The sequence below is a fragment of the Pelodiscus sinensis genome, chromosome 5, assembly GCF_052426305.1.
Source record: "Pelodiscus sinensis isolate ZL-2025 chromosome 5, ASM5242630v1, whole genome shotgun sequence".
In the NCBI taxonomy this organism is placed as follows: Eukaryota; Metazoa; Chordata; order Testudines; family Trionychidae; genus Pelodiscus; species Pelodiscus sinensis.
Window position 1 is genome coordinate 13,861,722 of NC_143056.1, and position 12,670 is coordinate 13,874,391.

The 12,670-nt window shown below is 44.0% G+C and overlaps 2 long non-coding RNA genes across 2 annotated transcripts in view; one reads left to right on the forward strand and one right to left on the reverse strand.

Moving 5' to 3' along the window:
• The window catches only part of LOC149524290 (uncharacterized), a 55,208-nt gene that overhangs the window by 1,127 nt on the left and 41,411 nt on the right, over nt 1–12,670 (forward strand). The window lies entirely within an intron of this gene.
• Nucleotides 2,926–5,919, reverse strand: LOC142829062 (uncharacterized). Its single transcript, XR_012903268.2, has 2 exons — nt 5,780–5,919; nt 2,926–3,159 (listed from the first exon to the last, which is right to left on the reverse strand). It is a non-coding gene; the product is annotated as an uncharacterized LOC142829062 (long non-coding RNA).

Genomic DNA, 12,670 nt, shown 5'->3' on the forward strand with positions numbered 1-12,670 from the left:
TCTCTTATAGCCGTGGTAAAGCATTTACTGGCTTGGCCTTTTTACAAAATCTGCTAATAGTCCCTCCACAAAATAGTTTATGAGCAGTTCAGTTCGACAAAGCATAACAAGACGCCATACTCTTACCCACAGTCTAACTGCTCCACTGCGACACTTGTACAAATCCTAGCTCGAGATGTTAAAAAAAAAAAAAAAAAAAAAAAACCCTTAAGGAATTTGGATGTCCAAAATTCACTGGAAGGGTCAATATGAAAATCCCAGCCTCTCTCCCGTCCCCTGTATCTTGCATGTGGGCTGGAAAGGTAGAGTCAGGCCTGCAGGACACATGTTCCTAAATCAGAAGTACCCTGCACTTGTGGGGACTTGGACTGGTAGAGCTGAGAAGACAGAGGTAGGATCACTGTTTTTTCAAAAGTAAACAGTTATTTTTTAGACCATTGGAAAGAGGCCTTATTTTCAGAGGATGGGCTCAGTATCTGACTCCTTCATGACACGTTGGGCATTCAAAACTTGAAACATCCAAAATCGCATTTGAAAAATCTTGGCCAACAGACTTAGGCCGGGTCTGCACTAGACCTGGAAGGTCGGCGGAAGATACTCAACTCCAGCTACATAGAATGCGTAGCTGGAGTCAGCTTATCTTAAGCCGAGTTTGGTGGTGTCCCAACAGCTTCCCTTACTTATCACAACTGCAATGAGTACAGGTGCCAGCCGGAGCTGCCCTCAAAATTGATTTACAGGTCTAAACTAGACCCACTAAATGAAATGCAAGAACATCGATCTTTAGCATGGCAAGTGCCCTTAGAAAGCTGCATTTGGAATGAAATGTAGTTCTTAGGCAAGGTGGCAGCTTGGCAGCCGTGGAGACCTCCCAGGTAGCAAAGGTAGTGTAGAAAGCCCTTCCCTTTAATTGGTGGCCTTCCCAGACACACATTACCTGAGGCTGTGACCTTGCCAGAGGCCGCAAGATGCACATTGTCAGGAATCCACCTTACATTTCCCTAATTCTGGCCCCTACTTCCATGACATCATTAATCATAACATCCTTATAACAAATTTTGATTCCACATCCATTCAGTTCCTCAGTACATGTCATTGGCAAAAATAGGTGCATTGTTTGCAGATCTATCATGCATTTCCCAGCTCTTCATTTTGCAGATCTCTGGATCTTTCATCTTCTCTTTACTATTTTCAGTATAACCTCTACCTTCCTTTAGACTCGTGCCAGGTCTGACTAATTCTACGTCTGAATCACACTTACTATTCTAAGACTTAAACATGTTGGCTACGTCTACACTGGCCCCTTTTTCGGAAGGGGCATGCTAATTTTGAAAGTGGGAATAGGGAAATCCGCGGGGGATTTAAATATCCCCCGCGGATTTAAATAAACATGTCCGCTGCTTTTTTTCCGGCTTGGGGAAAAGCCGGAAAAAAAGCGTCTAGACTGGCCCGATCCTCCGGAATAAAGCCCTATTCCGGAGGATCTCTTATTCCTACTTCGAAGGGCTTTATTCCGGAGGATCGGGCCAGTCTAGACGCTTTTTTTCCGGCTTTTCCCCAAGCCGGAAAAAAAGCGGCGGACATGTTTATTTAAATCCGCGGGGGATATTTAAATCCCCCGTGGATTTCCCTATTCCCACTTTCAAAATTAGCATGCCCCTTCCGAAAAAGGGGCCAGTGTAGACGTAGCCGTTCAGTTACTTCTATTGCCAACTAAGTCAAGATTATGAAGTCAATAATGGAAAAGGTACATGCAGATACGTTTGGCTCTCACGCATGCTGTCTCAATTCTTGGCTGTTTTGTGTTGCCATACTATTCTAGTCCTGGTTTGTCCTGTATATTTTTCAGATACATACGGGTGGTGGGTGAAAGTAGAGCTGGGGGGAGGAAAGCCCCTATCCCCACCTTCAACTCTGCTCCTTCTGCCAAGGCTCTGCCCCCTATGGGAACCAAGCCACCTCCCTGTACCCCCTACCCCACACCATGGGGAGGGCAGGTGGGCCTGGAGCACAGGGCGGGAGGAAGGCGTCTCATCCCAGCCTCCCTGTCCCCAGATCACAGGGAGGGCAGGCGCAGGGGGGCAGCAACACTTCACGCCTAGTACGCCTACAGTAGGCATTCTGAGGGCAGAATGAGGGCAGGGCCAGGCTGGCAGTTTGGGAAGGCAAAGCCTTCCCCTGCCTAACATACTGGCTGCCCATGAGAGACAGCTCTGGGATGAGTCTTGATAGTATTACACTTAGACTTGCTTTGGTCAGAATACAACTGGCTGGTGCGAATTGTTTTACCAATTTTGCTTTTGTTGTGAGGTGTCTTGACATTAATCTTTCCTTCCAAGTAGAAACAAGCGATGCCCTAGGAACCAGATCCTGCCCTCTTTACTCATGTAGAGTACAAATCTAGGTTTTGAGTTGTCCTACTGAAATAAAAGAGGCTAGTGAATCGGTAAGGTCCTGCACTATATGAGTGGCGGTGGCATTTGGTCATTCAGTAACTGTGGCTTTCTGCAACACAGTACGTTAGATATGTTAGAGCACTGCAAATTGCAGTGAGTAATCACTGAACCAAAGTTATCCTTGATATAAGGGGACACAACTCAGTTGACTCCATTGGGAAAAGTTTGCAATGTACCCAATTCAAGGTTCGAGTATGTAGTGGTAGACTTATACAATACTTGGAAGATTCATTTTGCAGGGATTCATGTGAGCACTTCCTTCAGAGTTGACTCACGTAAATTATCTCATGCCCCTGTGTTTTCTTTTGAATTATCAGTTTGAATGAGAGAGGCTCTCATAGGATAACTCCAAAATGTCACTGGCTTGGAGAGTCAAAATGACATGTTCTGCATAAGTGTGGTCTGAAACTGCGTATCTGCCCCAGGACACTCAAAAGGGTTCGTGAACCCATACAAACACTCTGATAAATACGGTCTGATTTGTATTTGAAACAAAACCTGGAACCTTGTCAGTTCTATCTTGTTTTCACTGTGAACATTCCACATGGCTCTAATTATGACTTGCCAAACCAAATCCTGATCTTGTGTTGATGTAAACTTCAAGTACCTCCATAAACTTCAGGCTTACACCGGTTTAATTGCAAGTGATGTTTGGTCTGCACTCCTCTTTGTTTTGGGTGTTTTTAATGCCATCTTCAGTGTTCTGCAGATGTCAGCATAAAGGAGAACAGCATGTAACAACATTGCAATATAAATGCAAGCAGGACTTCTGTTTCCACTGTATGCAGATCACAGAAGCATAATTTTTAAAAATATCAAGTGGATGGAATGTGAAACAGAACTTTTAATGGGCCCCTCCAGGGAAACAAGAAATCATGGAACAATTCTGTAAGATACTTGGTCAAAAAAATGATCAATAAGCTGGAGTGCCTCTTGCCAAAAGAGTGCAAGTATTATTCATTATAAATGTCACATCTGTTTTTAGGTCCAAGTCTGTGAGACTCTGAACAACTTCTATGAAATCTGTCACTGAGATTAGTGAAAGTTACAGAATCACGGAACACTAGAACTGGAAAGGACCTCAAGAGGTCATCAAGACCAGTCCCCTGCCCTCGCGGCAGGACCAAGCACCATCCCTGGTAGATGTCTATCTAACCTGCTCTTAAATATCTCCAATTATGGTTATTCCAGAACCTCCCTAGGCAATGTATTCCAGTGTTTAACCACCCTGACAGTTGGTAAGTTTTTCTTATGACCAACCTAACCCTTCCTTGCAACAATTTAAGCCCATTGCTTCTAATACTATCAGATGTTAAGGAAAATAACATCTTTGTAATAGCCTTTTAGGTACTTGAAAGCTGTTATCATGTCTCCTCCCAGTCTTCTCTTTTCCAAACTAAACAAACCCAGCTCTTTCAGTCTTTCCTCATAGGTCACTTTTTCTAGACCTTCAGTCATTTTTGTTGCTCTTCTCTGGACCCTCTCCAATTTCTCCACATCTTTCTTGAAACCAGAACTGGACACAATACTCCAATTGAGGCCTAATCCATGCACAATAGAGTGGAAGAATGACTTCTCGTGTCTTGCTCAGTTCTGTTCAGGTCACTCAGCTCTGTTCAGGATTAAACTCTAATTAATCTGCCTGAATCTATGGGACACAGTGAGCAACAATGTACTGAGGTCAAAATACATAGGGCCAGATTATTAATTGGTATAAATCAGTGGAGTTACACCAAAGTCAACATCAACTGGCCTGTAAAACCTAAGGAGTAAACTCATTTGTACAAATAAAATTCACACCTATGCTGATCATGTAAAGCACATTCTGTACATAGCTCAGGTTCTGAAAATAGGATTCAGGCAGGACTCTAAGTGTATGTCTAGACTACATGCCTCTTGTCGGCAGAGGCATGTAAAATAGGCTACCCGATATAGTCAAAGAAGCAGGGATTTAAATATCCCCGGCTTCATTAAAATAAAAATGGCCACCACACTGTGCCGGATCAGCTGATTGTCGGCACAGCGTGTGAGTCAAGATGCGGATCAGTCGACGAGGGAAGCCTTTGTCGACCGCTCCTGTAAACCTCGTTCTACGGGGCATAAGGGAACGGTCAACAAAAGCTTCCCTTGTCGACTGATCCGCGTCTTGACTCGCGTGCTGTGCCGACAATCAGCTGATCCGGCACAGTGCAGCAGCCATTTTTATTTTAATGAAGCCAGGGATATTTAAATCCCCATTTCATTGACTTTGTTGGGTAGCTTATTTTACATGCCTCTGCCGACAAGAGGCATGTAGTCTAGACATACCCTAACTGGTGCTGAATCTCTGCATAGGGCTGAATTTCTCTCTAACTGTAACAAATGGTTCTCATATAAAGCAAATTTCCTCCTTTTCCCCTCCAGTTAAAGCAGTGGTTCTCAACTCATTTCAGTCAATGGACCACCAGGCCAATCAAAGAATTTTCATGGACCACCTTCTTTTTGAGACTGCATGTGCTGACAGATTTGGGTACCTCCCGGTCACACTGGCCCAACATTTCTCTATGGTAGTCATGCCATGTGACTTTGGACAATGTTCCTGTGGACCACCGAAAAAGTCACCATGGACCACCAGTTGAGAACCACAGAGTTAAAGAGATGGCCTTGTCCTGAGGGAAAACTCCTTCAAGGACTGTCAGACTACTACAAGCTGCCGGGTGATCGCACTCGACTGATGACTGTCTGCCATTGGAAGAGGCCCACCTGGACACTTTTGTTCCAGACAGCTCTGGCTGGCCATTAATAATGCTTAGTTTTTACTTAGTGCTTCTCATCACGGGATTGCAAAGGTGGGTGAGTGTTAATATCCAGGTGCCATTTTTTGTGCAGCAAAAGGGGAGTTTTCCTCCCCTCCCCTGACTTTTCAGTGCTCCTCAGCTGTCAGCACTTTGGTGTCTTCCCTGGTATCGGGGTGCTGCTGTGTCATCGGCTGGCCAGGGCTCCTAATCACCTCATTCTTAGCATTGCCTCCGCCCTCTAGTGGCCAGACAGAAAGCAGCAGCCTGAACGAGAGCTTAGTGCAGCATGAGCCAGGCCCCAATCCCTGCCCCAGGACGGGCCTTGGTGAGACACCCCTACAGGCTATTGGGCCACTTGGTATAGGACCAGCACACCACCTCCCTGCCCCCCTCTGGGATGGGACCAGCCACTAATCCCCCCTCCTCGCCTCATCAGGAAGGAGGAAGTACAGAGGGTGATAAAACTTTCCACCCCTCTTTGAATTTTTCTGAACTGATACCCTGCTGATTAGCCCCATTTCACAGGTGAGGAAAGTGCTGCAGTACCTGTCCGAGATCACAAAGCAAGCCAACACCCAGGCTGGGAGCAGAGCACAGGCTTTCTTCTAGTCTGCTGGATGGTGATCTGAGAAACCTAGAAATGTAAATTGCCATCGCCATCCAAGAGGAATTAAGGGCCCAATTGCACCAACTGTTGAGCATCCTCAGCAGCACCATTAACTTGGCTGGTGAGGAGGGCAGTAATTAGCAGGATTGGCTTGTGAAAGGAGGTCAGGCCCAAACTGTGAATCAAGGAGCCATCATGAGTCCTGCAACTCTGACAATAGCTTTTCTCTGCTTTAACTGCTCAGCCCTTACTTCCCTTTTCTCCTTCCCGGCCATGCAGTCAGCAGACTGAGACAACTGAAATGGATAAATAATGAACTGTTACTTCACACTTTGTGACCTATCCTTCAGGGTGTCAGCTATTATGCAATCCTACATATAGAAAGTGTAGAAGACTGCATCTGTGTCTCTCATATTTTTAATTTCTCAGGAGTTGATGTACCCACCCGATGGTTTTTGAACGTGCCACAAAGGGGAGTTAATTTGGACATACTTGCTAAATCTTCCAGTGATTTCAAAGAATAGAGTCCATGGTCAGGAACTTTCTGTCAATATTCTATCAATGCAAATTGCAATTTCTGCAAAATTGAATTTTTCCACGAGACATTTTTGAAATTTTTTTGTGCCAAAATGTTTCAATGGTTATGTTGAGAAAATCTAAGCAAAATATTTGATTTCAGGTTGCTTCAGCCCAAATCAAAGCAATTTCGTTTGTTGGATAAAAACATCTCCTACTGGGTCAGTTCATCACTAATCTGAGTCCACCAGAGCTACTGTAGTGCTTCATAGGAGCTGTAGTTTGAGTACATCATGTGTTTCCTCTCCTCTAAGGGCTGGTCTCCACAGTCAAACTACTTCTCCCATGGTGCATCATTGCCACGGGAATCCCATGATACACCATGGTGATTCAACTAGAGGTGAGACTGCATGGCTTCATGGAAAATGTACTCCAGCCAGAGAACAAAGCCCTCTCTTTGCTTCCTGTCCTTATTCTCAAACTACAACTCCCGTGAGGCACTGCAGCAATGCAGGAAAACACAGTTCATTGTTTCGCTAACTGGAAATGAAATTCTTAGATTTGGGGGTGCCAAATGTTTTTTTCTGAATCAAAAATTTTCAGAGCTTTCTGTTCCTGGAAAAATTGAATTAATTAAAAAAAATTGTCTCAGTTTGGGATGAAAACAAAGGTTCATGGATGGGATGGCATAAGACTGTCTACAGTGGCATATAACTGATCTGACCGCTAGTAACAAATACCTCCAATGGCTGCTGATGGAACACTAAATGCAGAAGACTCTGTATTATTACAGAGAATTTTTTTCTATGTATCTGGCTGGAGGGTCTTGCTCTCATGCTCTGGGTATAACTGATCACTATATTTGGGGTCTACAAGTAGTTTTTGCCCAGGTCAGATTGGCAAAGGCCCTAAGTTTGTTTGTTTCCCCTTTTTCTGTAGCCTGGGGCACATGTCGCTTGCAGGTTTAAACTAGTGTAAATGGTGGGTTTACACCATTTGAAGTCTTTAAGTCATGATTTGAGGACTTCTGTAACGCAGGCTATGTCTACACAGCACTGCTCTTCTGGAAAAAGCTTTTTCTGCTTCTTTTATTAGAAGAGGCTTTTCTAACATTTGGTCCGTTTACACTGGGCCAAGTGTCAGAAAAAAAACCTTTTTCAGAACATCCCTTCTTCGTTGTAATACGAGGTTTAAAGGGATGCAGAAAAAGCATGTCTGCTCTTCCGGAAAAAAATTCGGAAGAGCAGACGCGTTCCCTGGCTGCAGCAGAGTTTTTTCAGGGATACCTGAAAAAACTCTGCAGTATAGACATAGCCTCAATCAGGCTTCTGTTATAGGAGTGGGTGAGGTTCTGCGGCCTGGAATGTGCCGACGGTCAGACTAGATGGTCACAATGATCCCTTCTGACCTCAAAGTCTGAGTCTGTGAGTTGATGTATTGGAATTTCTCACAGGATGGAAATTCTGAATTCCACTCAGCTCTAGTCAGATGAGTTGCAGTGCCAGATCCAGCAGCACTGTGCATTTTGCCTCACAGCAGTGGAGTACAAAATGTCACAACGTCATATCCATCATTAAAAGCACTAGATTGTAACTTTATAGGCTGGGCTGGGCAAGGGGTGGTATGTAGCCGCACTGTGGAGCAGATCAGGGAGGAATTTGCGATTCCAAGTCATGATTCCTGCCTTACTCCGTTTGCTCTAGGGTGTTCTCAATGAAACAGTGTAATTGCCCCACATGCCCAGCCAATGTGTCTGGCTGGTGAGTGGGAGGGTGCAGGCAAAACTACTTCTATTCACCTCTACTTTCCTTGAAGGGAAGTACTAGACAAACACCACCTGCTTTCGTCATTGCAACCAGAATCACAGGGCTAGGCAGGGGAGCAAGTTGGGGGTGTGTGTGGAGGATTCACTCCCATGTGTGGCTGAATGAGGTTTGTGTGTGTGCATGTGTTTGTGTGTGGGATTCACTCCCATGTGTGGCTGAGTGAGGTGTGTGTGGGGGGGATACACTCCCATGTGCGGCTGAGTAAGGTTTGTGCTAATATGGCCCTGACTTAGTAAGAGCCTGTGTTTTAGTGAACACAGACTTATCAGTGGATGTCACTAGCAGTACGTGGGTGAAGCAGTAACAAAAGGATGGTCTTCTGGTTGCCTTGCACAGCATGTATCGCTCACTGCTCATAACCAGTTATGGTGAAAAACTGCAGGGAATGATTGCTGAGTATTCTGGGAAATGGTACATTTGTGTGTGTTGGACACTCTAGCAACATATTGTGCTATTGGGTGTGCAACAAGAAATAGCCAAGATAGGGCAACATTCAGGCTTTGGTCCTTCTTTCACATGCCCTGTCCTCTCTTGGCAAGCACTTCCTGAAATCAGAGGTTTCTGAGTTCCTATACATTCTCCTTGGTATAATCCTACTCCAGTGTCCCCAGAGGGAAGTTTTTTGTCATGATACGTATCTCTCTGGTTGCTCAGAGCTTGATTGTGATCTCACAACAAAGTCAGTCAAGAACATCTCCACTGAAATCAATTGCGTGACCCACTCTCAGTAGGAGGGGGATCTTGGCTTTACCTGTCTACTGTGTTGGCCATGTGCGTTCCCAGGCTTTTGGGGAACTCTAGTGTGGTAAGATCTCTGGCTATCTTACACAACAAGAGGCTGGGTGCTCTAGAGATGTATAAAGGGAAGAGCTTTTCACGCCATACGGCTTCCTCCTGGCCCAGCATTGGCAGCAGTTGAATGAGGAAGCCATGTGATTGTCCTCTTGGCTGAAGGTGGAACCACACATTGCAATTGTACTGGGAGGTATGGTGTGAAAATGCCATGCCTGGAAAAGCAGGAGGCCCATCAGTCTTTTCATATAGGCAGCAGAGCAGGAAAACTGTAGTTGGAGCCTAAAGGGAAAAGATAATCCTACAGGTATTTAAGTTGGGGTATAACTGGATGGTGGGGAGGGAGGGGCAGGGAAAGATCTGCATTAAACCGAGCACAATATGATGTTGGAATCAATTGTGATGAAACAGCTTTGCTCAGAGATTACAGTAATTTGATGGTTTTAGAAAAAGTCAGGGAGAAGGTTTCCTTGAAATGGATGATGGTGCTTCCTCTTATGTGGGCCTGGTGGATTTCTGTGTTCTCTCCTTGTTTGCAGAAGTGAGGGCAGGCTGGTGAAAGTAGATTGGAAACTTGGACACCAAACTCCCACTGAAATCCTACTCTGGATGTCTAGAACACTGCAGACCACTCATGAACCTCATGAGGGAAAGTTAGATGGGAGATTAAAAAAAAGTCCTAACAATAAGAGTAGTCAAACACTAGAACACGTTACTTTGGGTGCATCTACACTGCACCGTTATTTCGAGATAACTAGCGTTATTTCAAAATAACTATGCGAGCGTCTATACAGCCATTCTGTTGTTTAGAAATAATTTTGAAATAATGGACAGCTTATTCTGAATTCTGTAAACCTCATTCTGCGAGGAACAATGTCTATTCCAAAATAGCTATTTTGAAATAAGGCGTGTGTGGATGCTCCACTTCTGCTATTTCGAAATAGCCCCTGACCAGGGCTATTCTAAGTTATTCCTCCCCAGTGCCTCCTAGGGCTCTAATCGAAATAGCACATCTGCATTAGGGAAGCCTGCCTCAGTCTAATTTTGAGGCTTCCCTGCGGTGTAGACGTACCCTTCGGGATATTGTGGAATTTCCATCACTGCAGGTTTTTAAGAATACGTTAGACAAACTCATGTCTAGACAACACTGAGACTTGCCTCAGTGCAGGAGACTTTCTGGATTAGAAGCCACGGAGGTCCCCTCCAGTCTTACATTTCTATGATTCTGTGTTTTAAAGGAGCTAGAGACATCTTAGGGCGTGTCTTCACTTGAGCTGTCTTGTGGGGTAAAATAAACTGCCTAGTGACAGTGCAACACTATCATAACACCACAATTTTTATTTGTTGCTCATTTGTTGTTAGGAAGTGGCTAGAAGTCAACTGAAATTGGGATCCCGTAGTGCTAGCTGCTTTATGTAACAGACAGGCCCCACCCTGAAGAAGTTGCCAAACGGTGGGAGAAAGGAAATGGTGGTGTTCCTATTTTGCAGATGAAATTACTCAGAAATTCTGTGGAAGTAAGAATTAAGCCTAGATCTTAATCTAAATCTCAATCCAGTGTTCTAATCAGAGGCCCGTTCTATATTTGCAGCTCCCTGGTGCAACAGCACAATAATACAAGTCCCAAGTAAATGGAAAACTAACCACCCTGCAAACTGACAATATGCAGTGAATCTGAGAAGGGGGGATAATCCTGTGGGTAAAGTTATTTCCAAGTCTGTCTCTGTATGGCATTTGTACTAGGCTTCCTACCCATTTCATGACTGTGAAAAACATGTCACAGACCATGAAATTTGGTCTGCCCAGTGAAAGCTGATATTCTGTGTACTTTTACCCTATAGTAAAACCAATGCGATTCTATGTACCGTTACAGAGTCCACGTGCAATTATTAGTTTGTTTCGATATAAAAAGAGGAAAGGTCATGATCTTGACAGTGGGTTGTTTATTGAGACTTTACAGCAGCAACTAACACTCTGGGTTCAACGCACTGATTGGTAGATATGGGCATCCAGTGCAGTTTTGTAGCGCAGTAATCTCAATTATTAGCCAACCGTAAAACAAGTGAAATTATTTTAAAATGAGTGTCCAAAAACCTCTACAATCACTGTTGCAGGAGATTGTGTGAAAGAATTTGGAAGCTGAATTCTGAATTTTCTATTTGGAAGCAGACATGTTTTGTTGGATCACACGCAGTGGGCAACGATTCAGCGTCACTTTGACTTGGAAAGCAATCAAAGCAGCAGGAGGGCTGTGGATAGCCCATTGCTGGGAAATGAAAAAGTAAAAACCCAATTTCTTCTCTTTTTAAGAAGGCAACAGAGAGCACCCAGACCCATCATTTAGCCACAATGGAACTTGTGGGTGCATTTGCAAGTGCTGATATACCAGTTGAAAAATTTCATCACACAAAGTGGCATGAACTTATTCAACAGAATGTAAAAAATGCCAATTGCTTACCAAGTGTGAATAAGTTACCAGGATCATTCCCCAGAGGTTTGGCAACACGTTTAGAGGAACTGATGTCTGTAACTCATGAATCTTTTGTCATTATTTTTGATGAGTCCACTGATGAGCAAAACAGCTATCCACTGCATGTTCTGTTTGATTTTATTTCTGACCAGGCCAAAGATGTACAAGACAGAAAAGCTAATAACTGTGCTCCTCAACTTCATTTATCTGGATGCTGTTAACTACACTACTACAGTGTCTCAAGCAATAATTAAAATCCTTTCAAAATACAGTGTGGATTTTAAGAAAGTATCTGTTTTCATAAACAAACAACGCAGCTTACATGATGAAATCTTTCAAATCTGTTCTCCAAGGTCCTGTGCCAAATTCTGTCTCTCTCATATATCATGCATATATAATTTCTCTTGTTGGTGAGCTATTGAGACACTAGTTTAAAGTTGATAAACTGCTCGGCTACATTAAAAAGATCTTTAAACACCAGGGCTGTGTCTAGACTGGCATGATTTTCCGGAAATGCTTTTTTTTTTTGCGGAAAAGCGTCCATGCCAATCTAGACGTGCTTTTCCGCAAAAAAGCCCCAATCGTCATTTTCAAGATCGGGGCTTTTTTGTGGAAAACAAATCTGAGCTGTCTACACTGGCCCTTTTGTGCAAAACTTTTGCCCAAAAGGACTTTTGCCTGAACGGGAACAGCATAGTATTTCCACAAGAAGCACTGATTTCTTACAGTAGGAAGTCAGTGGTTTTGCAGAAATTCAAGCGGCCAGTGTAGACAGCTGGCAAGTTTTTCCGGAAAAGCAGCTGATTTTCCGGAAAAACTGGCCATTCTAGACACAGCCCAGTGTAGCTGCAAACTTCAATACACGGAATACATTGCAAATGCAACTGATTTGGGGGGGAGGGAGAGGGGAGGGAAGGAAAATTGCACTTTCCCCCAGAGTCAGTTATTACTTGATGGATTTTTTGTTTTGGGGCTGTATAATACCACGCAGCTCACCTGAGATATTGCTCAGAGTTTGTCTCAAAAGAGCTCTCACTGACTCCAAAAAAGCAGGTTTTAACAGAACTTTAACCCTTCTAGCCAATGCTAAGCTGAATGAGGAAGTTCAGTTCATTGCCAAGAATGCCACAGGACTGATGGACTTAATCACTTGGTTCGAATCTCAACATGTCATAATCCATGAAGCTTACAGCAAAGTAATGGATGTACAGTCCCAGGCTGACATT